The sequence below is a fragment of the Electrophorus electricus genome, chromosome 14 (assembly GCF_013358815.1).
Source record: "Electrophorus electricus isolate fEleEle1 chromosome 14, fEleEle1.pri, whole genome shotgun sequence".
Classification (NCBI taxonomy): domain Eukaryota; kingdom Metazoa; phylum Chordata; class Actinopteri; order Gymnotiformes; family Gymnotidae; genus Electrophorus; species Electrophorus electricus.
Genome location: NC_049548.1, coordinates 4,910,200 through 4,923,444, shown reverse-complemented (window position 1 = coordinate 4,923,444; position 13,245 = coordinate 4,910,200).

The following is a 13,245-nucleotide window of genomic DNA, read 5'->3' as shown; positions in this document are numbered from 1 at the left end:
TCGGGAACTACCAGTATGTTGACTTGGTAAAGAAAATTGGAGATGATGCATCTGAGAGCTGTTTTAGGTCATCAGAAGAAAACATTAATCCTACACATTCAGCGTAGGGGCTGCACGACAGATCTGGATATGGCTTCGCTCTTATGTATGGTGTAGCACGTCTTGCAATTTTCCTTTTCGTGTAAAATATTAGTCTGAAATTTAACAGGCAAAAGATATACAAGTGTTTCAGTAAAACATACATTATTAAGACTGCTTTCCACAGTACAGACCGTGTGAATAACGCATAATGGGGAACTGGGGCGCATTTTCATCTAAAAATAAATGTAATTGATTTTACACAAAAGAACCATATCTAGGGATTTAATGCTAAAAGAAGAACCAAACCATAAAACTGGTTATAGGTGTAGCCTTTGCGACTTGGTAAACATGTAACATATGAAGTTCTTGATCTTGAACAGAGGATATTGGTTTGGTCAAGAGAACAAGCCTGTGACTTGCTAACAACATAGTTGGGCATTAGGTCAGTTGTGCTCCTACACAAGGGATGTAGATTCAGTTTCCTCCACCGGAGCAGTTCCTGCAGTTGTTTAAGATATGTCACTTTGATCACAAATATCTGGTAAATACAAATATATCAGATATCAGACCAAATACAGATGTCATCAGATAATCAGAACAAATGCATGCAAACAATTAACATTCATCTGATCACAAATGCAGTCTAGGTTAGGTAGCTCAGCAGCAAAGCATCAACCAGACCGAACATTTACTCAAAAAGGAGTTTCCTGCACCAGCTTAAAGATGACAAAAAAAAAAAATGCATGTGCAGTCATATTCCTCATATTTCACTTTCCAAATACTCTCTTCCTGCTCACGCAAACACAAGCAGCTAAGCTTTACTGCAGTGATCCCCCTCAAACTGTTAACATTTGGCCCAGATCCTTCAGTGCACCAGCTCAGCCTCCAATCAGAGGTTGTTCAGACAAAAGGAACCCATCGGGGGGTCAGTTCATCATTGAACATGAGACACAAGAGACAAGCAAATAAAGCAATGGAAGATTTAACCCAGTGAAGCATAATAAGCACTGCACGCATTCCTTTAATTAGTTCACAGTTGCTTGCTTTTTATTGACATATCGTCATATTGCAAATTAAGACACCATTTGGCACCAAACAGAATTTAGAATCTAATTTATATTGACTTTATAGTAAAAATTTTACTTTATAGGAAAACCAAAATTAAGAATTTAATTGGACTGTACTTTGTGTTTGTTTTCGAGAAGTAGAAGCTTGTTTTCTCATTATGTTTTGTGTAGCTCTCTACAGAAAAGGTGATTCAATTACATTCACTCTTCTAATTTGTCTGAATGTGCAGTTGTGGTATGTTATACATACTGATGTAACTGATATAAATGCAACAGTAAGATTTCTTTATTTCTGGATTTTATGTATTTATTTATTTTTTGAAGTGTCATGATGAGAATATTCAAACCACCACTGGTCTTTGATATGAAAATATGTTGTATATAATAAGCTGAAGTCAGAAGTGCCCATTTTCTAGCAGATCCCTTATCTCCTAGAAATGAACAGCACAGTCCCTGGTTCTAAAGGAGGAAAGAAGGAAGAGAATACTGCACAATTAACATAATGAAGCATGCATTTAAATGTTTCATTTAGGTGCCTCCTTCCCATGAAGTCTGCTATCGAACTGCAGCCTATTTTAGCTGTAATTATCGGGTATATTCATTAGGATAATTGGCAATTTAATGAAAAGAATTTGAATGTGGAGCAGAGATAATATGGAGTTATGTACAAATTTGCACTGGCCAATTTGTATGAAAATTCAGGAATGATTAAGGTTCAGATAAGGGATGGGTTTGTTTTTATTGTGACTTTGTTCATATGAAAGCCAATTCAGTCGCTCTTGGTCATTTTAAATCCTCCCAATTCTACCTCTGATCAGATGGGAAAGGATACATCCTGGTGAGACTTTGTACTTCAGTGACTGAATTTAATTATAGCAAATCCCAAATCCCAGACATTTTGTGTGAGTAGAAGTTACTGATTGCACTTGGATTGCAGAGTTTCTTTGAATAATTTACAATGGTGCGAAGACCAGTTTCTAAATTTAAATGCTACTGCACGAAGTTAAGTCAATTATGATATGTTTAATGTGAAAAAAAATAGTTTTCACTGTTGTTATGAAAAGAACAAAGACACTGGAGACAAACTTTCTGGCTTAAGGAGAACTTAAGGACTAGCACTTTAAACAGGAAAGTAGATGAGGCATGGCGAACCAGGTGAAGTTTAAAAATCTTTTCAACAGCGTTATTGTACTGTAACAAACAGAAAATGAGGCAACGACTCTATGAATTATTAACCAGCCCAAGCTGAGACCTGTCAGAGAGAGAGAGAGAGAGAGAGAGAGAGAGAGAGAGAGAGAGAGAGAGAGAGAGAGACAGACAGACAGACAGACAGACAGAGATCGAGAGGGGGAGAGAGAGAGAGGATTCAAAACTCATCCCAGGTAGATGAGCACTTCTGAATCAACACCTACAGCTCTCTCCTACACTGCCATCATATCAACCAGGTAAGGCCAGTCTCTCACAGTGTAGGCGCGCACAACGTTTCCAAAGCAATCTGTCATAAGCTCTGCACTCCAGTGACACCCACTCACACTCTCCACCATAGGGAGAATGTGGAACATGCGCTGTAGGCTGGGGAAGGCATTAGCCGTGTCTCTGTAGCTGTTCCCCCACTACACTGGGCAGAGTTTATTGCTACCCACTGACACGTTTCCTATTAAAATCCGCTAGAATGCTCTAACTGAGAGCTGTCATCTGTGAGCGGATTTTTCCATCAGTGTCCTTGCATCAGCATCACTGAATTATGAAGTCTTGGGATTGATGAAAGGTCCCACACATTGAGATGTTAGGGGAAAAAATCAGCTATGTCTGATTTCTACGAGTTCACATTTGCTGGGCCAGAAAATGAAAGCGGAGGGGGGGGATCGGCGGCAGAACAGAAGCGGGACATTTGTGGCTGAAGGCTGCTGTGTGGAGCGGCCAGAGAGGCAGATCACCACATGATCCCGCTTCCAGTCACCCATAGCCATGCTTACAGGAAAACAAGATCCACACTTACGTAAGCATGTGACAGGCAAGCGCTCCCAAGGAGACCCCCGAGCCAGCATGAGCGTGGGCTTGGGTGGGGTTGTTTATGGGAGTCTGGTACATTACTGGGCTTGGGTGGGGTTGTTTATGGGAGTCTGGTACATTACTGGGCTTGGGTGGGGTTGTTTATGGGAGTCTGGTACATTACTGGGCTTGGGTGGGGTTGTTTATGGGAGTCTGGTACATTACTGGGCTTGGGTGGGGTTGTTTATGGGAGTCTGGTACATTACTGGGCTTGGGTGGGGTTGTTTATGGGAGTCTGGTACATTACTGGGCTTGGGTGGGGTTGTTTATGGGAGTCTGGTACATTACTGGGCTTGGGTGGGGTTGTTTATGGGAGTCTGGTACATTACTGGGCTTGGGTGGGGTTGTTTATGGGAGTCTGGTACATTACTGGGCTTGGGTGGGGTTGTTTATGGGAGTCTGGTACATTACTGGGCTTGGGTGGGGTTGTTTATGGGAGTCTGGTACATTACTGGGCTTGGGTGGGGTTGTTTATGGGAGTCTGGTACATTACTGGGCTTGGGTGGGGTTGTTTATGGGAGTCTGGTACATTACTACGTACTGGCAGAAGAGCCCTTAGCTCTCTGTGCTCTTTGCACTGTCCTCTGCTTCTGCAGTGCCAGATGAGGACAGCATGCATTACTGTAGCCTGCCACAATTAGCCATATACTGTATAGCAAATCATATAGAACAATGCAACCTGTCAGCTGTTGACAAAAAGTACCACGCACACTGGCATTTACAATCTGAAACAAAGTGATATAGATGTGATATCCTGTCAGGAGAGACATTTAATAGTGTTTCTCCTCATTTGGTCATTCTGGGATGAAAGTGGAACAAATTAACAAGGAGAAATGTATCCCGCTCCACATGTAAGCAGCACTTAGTACAAGAGAGTCAAATAGACACAGACATTCCTACTAAATATTATTTAGTAAACAAACACCACGGAGAGGCTCTCCCACACACCAGTTCCCAGTGAGCTGCCTTATACTGCATTTATCAAACCATATTCCAATCCCTGCACCAGCCCACAAACCAGGTTTCTGCAGGCTTTTTTTTTTTTTTTTGAGGTAGAGTATTTTAAAATATAGGTAGAATGTGTGTACAACATCTGATTTCAGTTTGATTTAATCTGTATAGTGATCCTTACAACTAACACTGTGATAGTTGTACAGTGCACCTCGATAGTTCACATGTTCAATAAGGAGTTATTCAATAACCTCTGACAGTTTTCCTTTTAAAATCTGCTAGACTTCTCATACTGTGAGTTATCTTTCATGAATGGATTTTTCCATCAGACTCTATGCATCATTGTTTATAAACTATGAAGTCAGAGGAAAAGCCTGTGCCTTTAGAGTTACTACAGTAGTAAGAGTTATTAATTACTAATACTAATACTAATGTAGTAATCGAGTTACTACAGAGTCACATGTCCTGCTTCAGTGAGTTCCTAATTGCCCCTAATTCAAGAAACTATTTTCACTCCTATGCAGGAAAATTACATGATAAATGCAATAACATAAATCACATGATTGGTTCACTTGGTGAAAAAGCACTCTCCAATTTTCTCTGTATTTGATTTTATTTTCCCTCTGTGCACTGCCTCATATTAGTCTAAATAAGAGTTCCATGAATCAGATGGGCAATATAGCATGTCATACTGTCACTATAGGGACAAATTATACTTGCAGGCCTCATTAGTGGCAAAGTTTAGAGTGAAGTCTCTCAGCTTGTGCCTAAAACCCTTAACTAAACCACATAACTGTCCTGAAACATAGGCCAACAGTATGTACAGAACCGATAGTGGGGAAAATGGCAATAGATTCTCTCATTTGTGGTTATGTTCAATTTAATGAACATTTACTAAATTGCAGACATTTGATCTGGTCCAATGGTGTCTTGTTCTCTGTTTTCAGTGTCATATACAGCATCTTTCATCTAACTCATGTCCACCTCATGCTGACATGGCTCCTGCTCTGCAAGATGACGTGATTTTAAGACAAGCTTAAATAGCACGAGGGATATTCTGCCATTCAGTCTAGGCCCTTATGGCATGTATAGACATATTAAAGCATTAAGGATATCAAAGACTTAATACTCCCAGCTTTCTGAACTAATCTCTAAATGTGCTGCCCTGTCAATAATGGAAACTCAACGCTGAGCAGGAGTTTACATAAATCTGTCACTGCCTGACAAACTGGCCACTGGCTTGCTCAAAAATATGAGTGACATTCAGATGTTTATGAAATGGTTCGTACACAGTTATGTATTGTGTCTTTCCATTTACTGAACGGATCCGCAGATGCAATGGTGTCGGGGCCATACAGTACACACTCAAAATTGTATTAAGTACACATTCTATTAGGTAGTTAGGCCCTGAATGTGCCTCACCTGTAGAGTCTCCAGTCCCTCCTCATGTGCGTGCCTGCTGCAGGTTAAGGTTTTCTTCAGCCATGCTGGAGTCTTGTGCACTTGTGCACTTCTGTTCTGGAGTGACGATTTTGCAGCACACTGCTGTCAGATGAAGAGCTCAAGCTTCCTGTGTTTTGCCCCCAAGGTGAAAATATCCATAGGGCGTACACAAGCAGTCATGTTCTCCACCTCTTACTGCTGCAGACAAGCTGGCGCTCCTGAGAGTAAAGGCTTGTTAATGAAACGATCCTCCCCATAAAGAAATGTCTAATTAGGGCATTAACACAATTACATGCTTTGACACTCATCTGATCTGCCTGATTTCATTCCGTAAACAGATTTATTTATCTAAAAATATGTGACTAAAAATAAGGTTCCATTATATCAGCTTGGTATATTAGGAATTCAGAAAATGTTTGTAAGTTTTGTCAGTCAGTGAAGGTAAATGGATACATAATATTATATAAAAAAAAGAACTCTCAGCTGACGAGTGTTTCCAATGCAGCAAGGGTGTTTGGGCTTTGGCTCTCATCCCCTGGAGAGGGTCAACAGGGAGACCAAAGGCCAGCTGTCTCCACCAAGAGCCTCAGTCTGGCAGAAGAGGGAGGCTTTGGCCCAAATGCAATCCTCATTAATCAAAATCGTTAAGTGGAAAACACACCGTTTTTTGGCTTCTCACACCGTTTTTTGTTCCACCCATTGAGTCATGTCTTTTGCTTAGACCTATGGCTCCCAGCCCCTGGATTCACTATCACCAGCACTGTGGGGTCTCACACTCTTTACAGAAGGTGCATTTCTTCTGCTTGCATCTAGCCATCCCCAGAGTCTCCAAGAGCAGAGACGAGGGGTGGTGGAGGTCGGGGTTCTATGATGTGTTTCTGTCACCAGAGTATTCCTAGTATTTATGTGCGTTCCAGCTTTTGGATGTGTCTTTGTGACATCTTGCCCTTGTTACTATGTGCAATTCTGATCTGAAGCTCTCAGTCACACACACACACACACACACACACACACACACACACACACAGACACAGACACACACACACACACACAAATACACAGACACGTGCACACACAAGTACAGCAAAAAGGCAATAGAGCAGGGAATTGTGTATTTTATCATGCAACAATGAATAGCTAGCTTAATACAATTGTTCATAGCATGACCACACATCACTACCTTTTGTCTATGAGCCTGCTTGCTTTTAACTGCCAAATGCAGAGAGGCAGGGGAGGGCCTCATCTCCCCGAGAGGGGTTCTTCTGTACACCAGGCACACTTGGCAATGATTACATTTCTTAGATCTCTCTGTGTGCTTGGTGCAGGGTAGCAGACATGCACACGCCCAAGGACACGGGCACTTCTCATTTTCAGTCTTATTCTCTAAGGATCATCTTTTTTCTAGTTTGCTACACGTTTTGATCTTGCAGTGGTTCACAGAGATGCAGGGTATTGTTTGACTGAAAGTTTGCTGTCCTAGTTTTTCTTTACGCACTGCAATTCCACAGAAAATGTCCATGTGAGATAAATTCAAAATGGAACGAACTAGTTGTCTTTTTTCCAGTATGTTGTACAGTAAATGGAAATGTGATTTGTTTAAATCTGTTTCAATGTTCCTGGGACCAAAAGTTTTGCTGTGATTTAGTGAGCAATAAACATTCATATTTTGGCAGCCTGGTTCATAAAAAGGAGGCAAATAAATGAGATTGGTGGGAAAGGGCCTCTGGGCCTAGATGGGCTTCCCTAGTGATCCCATCTGTGCCTGAATGATTCCACACTACCCTTGAAAACAGCTTTGTCAAGGTATTAATGCTTAAACCATCGGAACACAGTGGAATTCACATGCGTTACTGAGGTGCTGACCAGTGTTTTTTCCCTTGTGGAAGTTGGCTAGCAGCTGGATAAGCAGGAGCCTGGTGTGCTGATGCTATTCATCACTGGTACAATGCCCCTGTCCTCTTACAATCCTCTACGTCCTGTAAATCCTATTAACCTCCACAGTGGTCTGCAACAAAGCTTAAAGAACTGACTATTTTTAGCAATGTTTTAAAAATTCATGCTGCAACTTTGCTTTATACTTCGATTCATGTTAAAAGGAACCAATCTGTTTCGGGAAAAAAAAAAGTGATCCTGCAGTATGAATTCTAAACAATTCAAACAAACAATCAAACAAACAGAAAAGATCACACTTGTAGCCAAGGCAGATTTTTTATGAACATAGCTGGACCCAGTACAAGCCTTTCTCTTGGAACATCATGACTTCATCCATCTTTCAGTAAGTTTCCTGGTTTTGTATGATTGTCATGCTATAACTCTACACTGCACAGTGCCTGAGAATAGGGTTCCTCATATGAACTATTCCTGCTGTTCCTGGTGTTATTGTTGTTGTTTTGTTGAAACACCAAACTAACAGGATCTAGCTATGTAAAGACCAATTCCTTTTATTAGTTTTGAGCTAAGCTAGACAGCTATGGATTCAGAGAGCAGGAGCAAGGATCCCCTAAGGAGCTAGGGAGGCATTTCTATCCCTAAGGCTTTATAACTTCCAACTCTAGAACATTCTCTCACACCTCCGCTTCTCACCCACGCTCTTTACCTCTCTGTCACACATTAACATTTATACAGCCACGCCATACTTTTTCTCTCCATTTATACAGATGAAACTCTCTTAGAATGAAATCCGGTTTATTCGAGGAGTTTGTAAAATTCACTCCTGACTCCACGCAAGAGCCTTCTAATCACTACATTATTAATTATAGCTGCAGCTGGGTAATTCATTTTTTTGCCAGAGATAAAAATACTTAGCAGTGGCCTCATTATGTATCCTGCATTTTCAGCAGAAAAAGTGCAAGAGTCTTAACTGGTGCTGACTCTTTAGATGGTTAGGTATCGAGCAGGCGTATTCTCTGTGGGAAGGCACTGCTTTGATTTCATGTCTCATTACACCAGAGGAGTCACATGGATACAAGAGTCAGAATGTTCAGTGTAATGGATGAACGTAGAAGCATCACAAGGAGAGATATCGGTTACATCAGCACCTCATGTTCTGGGAGCAGAGCTGGTGGATAATGTGGAACACAGTCATCAACTCTGGTTAGAGTCATAATGATCAAGGGTTCTAATCTTACTAGGGGGGTTTGGTGAGAAGGGCTGTCCCCTGGGAGTTCTACATGCAGAATTTTCCAAGGACACAATGGAAGCACTTTTCTGGGGGGGGGGGAGAATCATAGAACCTGTATAGCTACATGTCATGCCCACCAAACAGAGTCACCTATTGTGACAAAACAGGCAATGTGGTGAAACACTGCCCTCTTGTGGTATATATATATATATATATATATATATATATATATATATATATATATGTGTGTGTGTGTGTGTGTGTTTTATATATATGTATATATATAAAAACGAGAGCGAGAGAAAGGCTTGTAGATACATATATATGTAAAAAGTCTGTTGGCTACTTTCTGTAGAGAGGGGAATAGTAAAAATAAGCATATAAAGGAATATAGTTTTAAGAACTTGATCATTCTTTCAGAGGATCATGTTGTAAATACTTTACTACTGACCTCTTGAAAGCAAGATGTGTCTAAGAAACATCTTATTAACATTCAATATGCTTACATGCAGTAATGAGAAAATGATGGCTTCAGGGCGCACCACTGCTCCGCCCACATCCAGGTACAGCAGGGGACAGCACTGGGCAGCATCTGAGAACCTTCATCTCAAAGAGTTCTGAACATTGTCAAATTAAGCTAACTTTAGTGCACTCGACTGTTGTGAAGCGTGGACATTAAGGAATGGAAAGGATGAGAAATAATTGATGGAGATCTTCCACTGAATGTGCATCTCAAGCCAATATTATGGTGGCTTTTTTCTCAGCCGAATCAGATAAAAGCTGAGAGACAGGTGCATGTTAAATCTTCTACAAAATTGACTGTGCTTATATCTGTTTAGAAGACAAACTGTGTTGCCATTCTCTATGCTCCTTTATTTTAAAAAAAAAATGCATAACTGTCTACTGAAAATATTATTACATTTTATGAGCTTTGTCAAAGTTTGGCGGCACACACGTCTGAGGCATTGAGGGTGTCATCAGCATGAATAAGACAGCAGTGTCAGAGCAGTATGGTGTAGAAGTGCTGTTTGGGACATTTTTCTCTAGAGCCCTAGAGAGGTGAAGGAGAGACCTAGAAATGTTTTTGAGCAGAGTTAGTGCTGCTGCTTTATCAATCTGTGCCCACTAGGAAAGGAAGTGTTATCCACAGTCTCATGGGTGTGATGCAAACAGCCAAGATATTGCTCAGTACTTAAATGATCCCAGAATGGGCCGTGTGCTCACCCTATAACAACTTTTGTTTGCGGCACCACTCACTTCTGAAGTCTGCCGAATCAGATCTCTGTCAGGCGAATGGAAAGGAAAAAGCAAAATGTCATAAAACTGAAATGCTCCATGACATGGTGCAAGCTGAATGTGCTTGAAGTTGCAAAACAATGGATGTGTTAAATCTAAATATCACAGATATGCATTTTTATTTTTGTTTGTTTTTATTCCCAGCTTGTGCAATAATTTGTTTTATTTCTATGCGGATCTTATCTGGATACTCTATTTTAAAATCTATTACTTTCTGATTAAAAATAAACAAATTTTATTCCTGATTATTTTATGCAATTCTATGACATTTTAGTCTTCTAGAGATCTTCTACCCCCCAGGGATGAATAAATAGGTAAATAAAACCAAATGAAGTCTCAAAATGTGGCCATCTATAAGAAAGGTTAACATTTCAGCAAACACCCTGACATGCCATGCCATCTGTAATATGGTGATGTGTTTGAGGTATTTGAAAGTTAATACAAACAGCAGAGATGAAAGAGAACAAACAGAGAGACGATCAAAGTTAACACCTCAAAGTCACTTCATTAGTCTGGTGGAAGTTGATAGCTCAGTACTAGTGCATTTCATTACTTTAGGTCTGCTGAAACATCCAAAGCATACAGTAAACTGGAAGACTATCATCAGATATTTGATTTGCATGACCCCTACGTACGCACCACCTCCCTACATGTGTGTTTGTTTGTTTGTTTATATGTTTGGTGAAGTTTATATTAGTACTCCAGAGAGCCTACATAACTACTGTGCTGCACAATTTAAAACAGCAAAAAATGATTTATGTGCTGATTTCATCTGGAGCCCACAAATGACTGATAATCGCTTTGAGATGTATGCCTGTAACAGTTTGCATGTCTGGGCTCATTGCTAAGTTTATGCTTCATTCACTCACTCATCCAGAACATTTGCCATTTACTAGTACAATGAATAAAACAATATATCATCTTGAATTAATATTAGAAAATTAAGAATAGAAATATATACGTATACAATTTTATATTTTCGAATAATTTAATGTGTAGCTCTACACAATGGACAGTCATTAGCCTAGTCAGTTTCAGAATACAAACCACAGATCTCTGGTGTGCAGAATGCTCCTGCCTTCAGCGGGCCCACAGTGTGGCTACAGTGTCGATGGTTTTTCCAAGCTACACCAACATTCCTTTTCTTCCTGACAACCATCATTCTCCAACCATTACTCAGTGCACACAGATAGAAGGTCATGTGGAGCAGACTGGATACCAGAGGTCTAATGGGCTCCAACGTGCGGGATTGGACTGCGCTCTCTGTCCAAAATGAACCCTATCGAAGCAATATCACTGATACAGTAGATTATAGTTTTGTCGTGGCAGTGTTTCAGTGAAGATTTTGAGTTATGTTTGTGCTGAAAATGACTTTACATCAGAGGTGGTTTGCCAGGTGCCTAATCCTGTCACAAACACAGAGCACAGTTAATCTTCAGGTCATTCAACTTTATGTCTTTGTTGAACCATCATGTTTTTGGATCGGAACTGCCAGTAACACAATGATACTTCCATCATGGGTCAGGTGGTATCACTATTGCTACTGCAACACCTTGAAAAACAAAAGAAAAGCAAAAAGGTGTTTAATGTTCCAAGAAACATAAAATGAACACAATTCAAAACTATAGGCAAGGGAGCATCCAGAGGTACCTACTGAACTATTTAAAATAAAATTAAATGGTGAATTAAAGTAATTTGAACAAACAGATAAAGAGAAAGGACTCATATGTCTTACAATAAGTTCTGATCTTTTCCAAAATAAAGGTCACTTGTTTTCTGGATCCCTCCTGTGTACAACATAGTGTTCTGCAAAGGTTGACCGCTGAGGAAAATGCAAGACTAGAAAATGTAGAGGTGTTGAAGTGAATAAAGAGTTTGGTGTGTTTGATATTTTTTTGAAAATCTGATACAATGTAAGAAGAGAGTGTTTTAAATTAGATGTTTACTTAAAACCCCCCATTGTAGGTGTTATATACAAACATCAAGTTTAACAAAAAGCAGTTAAACAGAAATGTAATAACCTGTAGGCCTTTGAGGCTGTTTTTGATGTTTTTCTTTTCTTTTTTCATACTTGCACTTAGCAAATGTGAGAAGACCAGTGTGTGGAAGTGAGAGGAGTGAGGAGGCAGTGGGGCTGGAGAAGGAAAGATGTGCATGCATGGAAGCTGCCTGAAATGGCCTGCAGTGCCCAAGGGAGTCAGGCCAAGTGTGCAGCAGCGAGGTCATCCCAGGAATGTGTGAAATAGAACTGAAAGGTACACATCTCCAGAGGTCTCTCTGGAGCCTCTCCCCAGTCTCCCTAAAACTCACTTCGTCAGGGGCTTGGAATGGGCATGGCTTATCATGGCCTTCAACCTTGAAGTCCTTAAAGCTACCGTGACATGCTGTGTTTCTTAAAGAACACTTCAGTTAAATTCTCTCTACTGCAGATAGCTATTATTACTACACTTGCTCTGGGTAAAACATGTCTCTGTGACTCTGTGTTTGGCTCTGTAACAAGTAACTACAAATTTCATACGGTCTGTCTGCATTAATCAAGGAGGTGGTCATCTCTCTCTGTCAATTATTTTGCTTGTGCACGCAGCACAGAGAGGCTAAACAAAGGGGCTTTGTAGAAAGCTTTTGATTGAGGGCTTGTGATTGGATGGAGTAGGTGGAGTCCTCGGAGTCTGGTGGAGGGTAGCAAGAACTAGAAAACTGATCACAGCAGCTTTAAACCAACCTAGCGGTGTCATAGCATGACAGTCGCTGTCCCCGACCGAGGTGCTGAAATCCCATCTCTCATTTTTTCACAGTCCTTATTCTGTTAAATCACAAGGAGAAAATGATTTACAGTAATTGCACAGTTTACTAATACTATACATTTTCAGGCCCTTTAGGGATGCTGATTCACACAAAGCTCTACAAACAGTAGCTTATTGCATAAGGGTTTCAATATTTCATATAGCATTAACACAAGCATTTTTGCCCCTGGTCAGAAACTATTCACGTTTGTGGAATGATTACACCAACAAAGCACTATTTATATAGGCCCACTGATGCTTTTTGTGATATATGGCAAAGTAAACAAAATATTTCTTAAAATTTGTAACTGTATTCTGAAATTTCATTTTTGCTCTTTTTCATTTTGCATTTTATCTTTGAATTTGAAGCTTTAAAGCTTTGCATAATGTACATATAAGGATGTGACAACTCTTTGATTAATCTAGGCAAACTTTAAATATGTAATGAAAA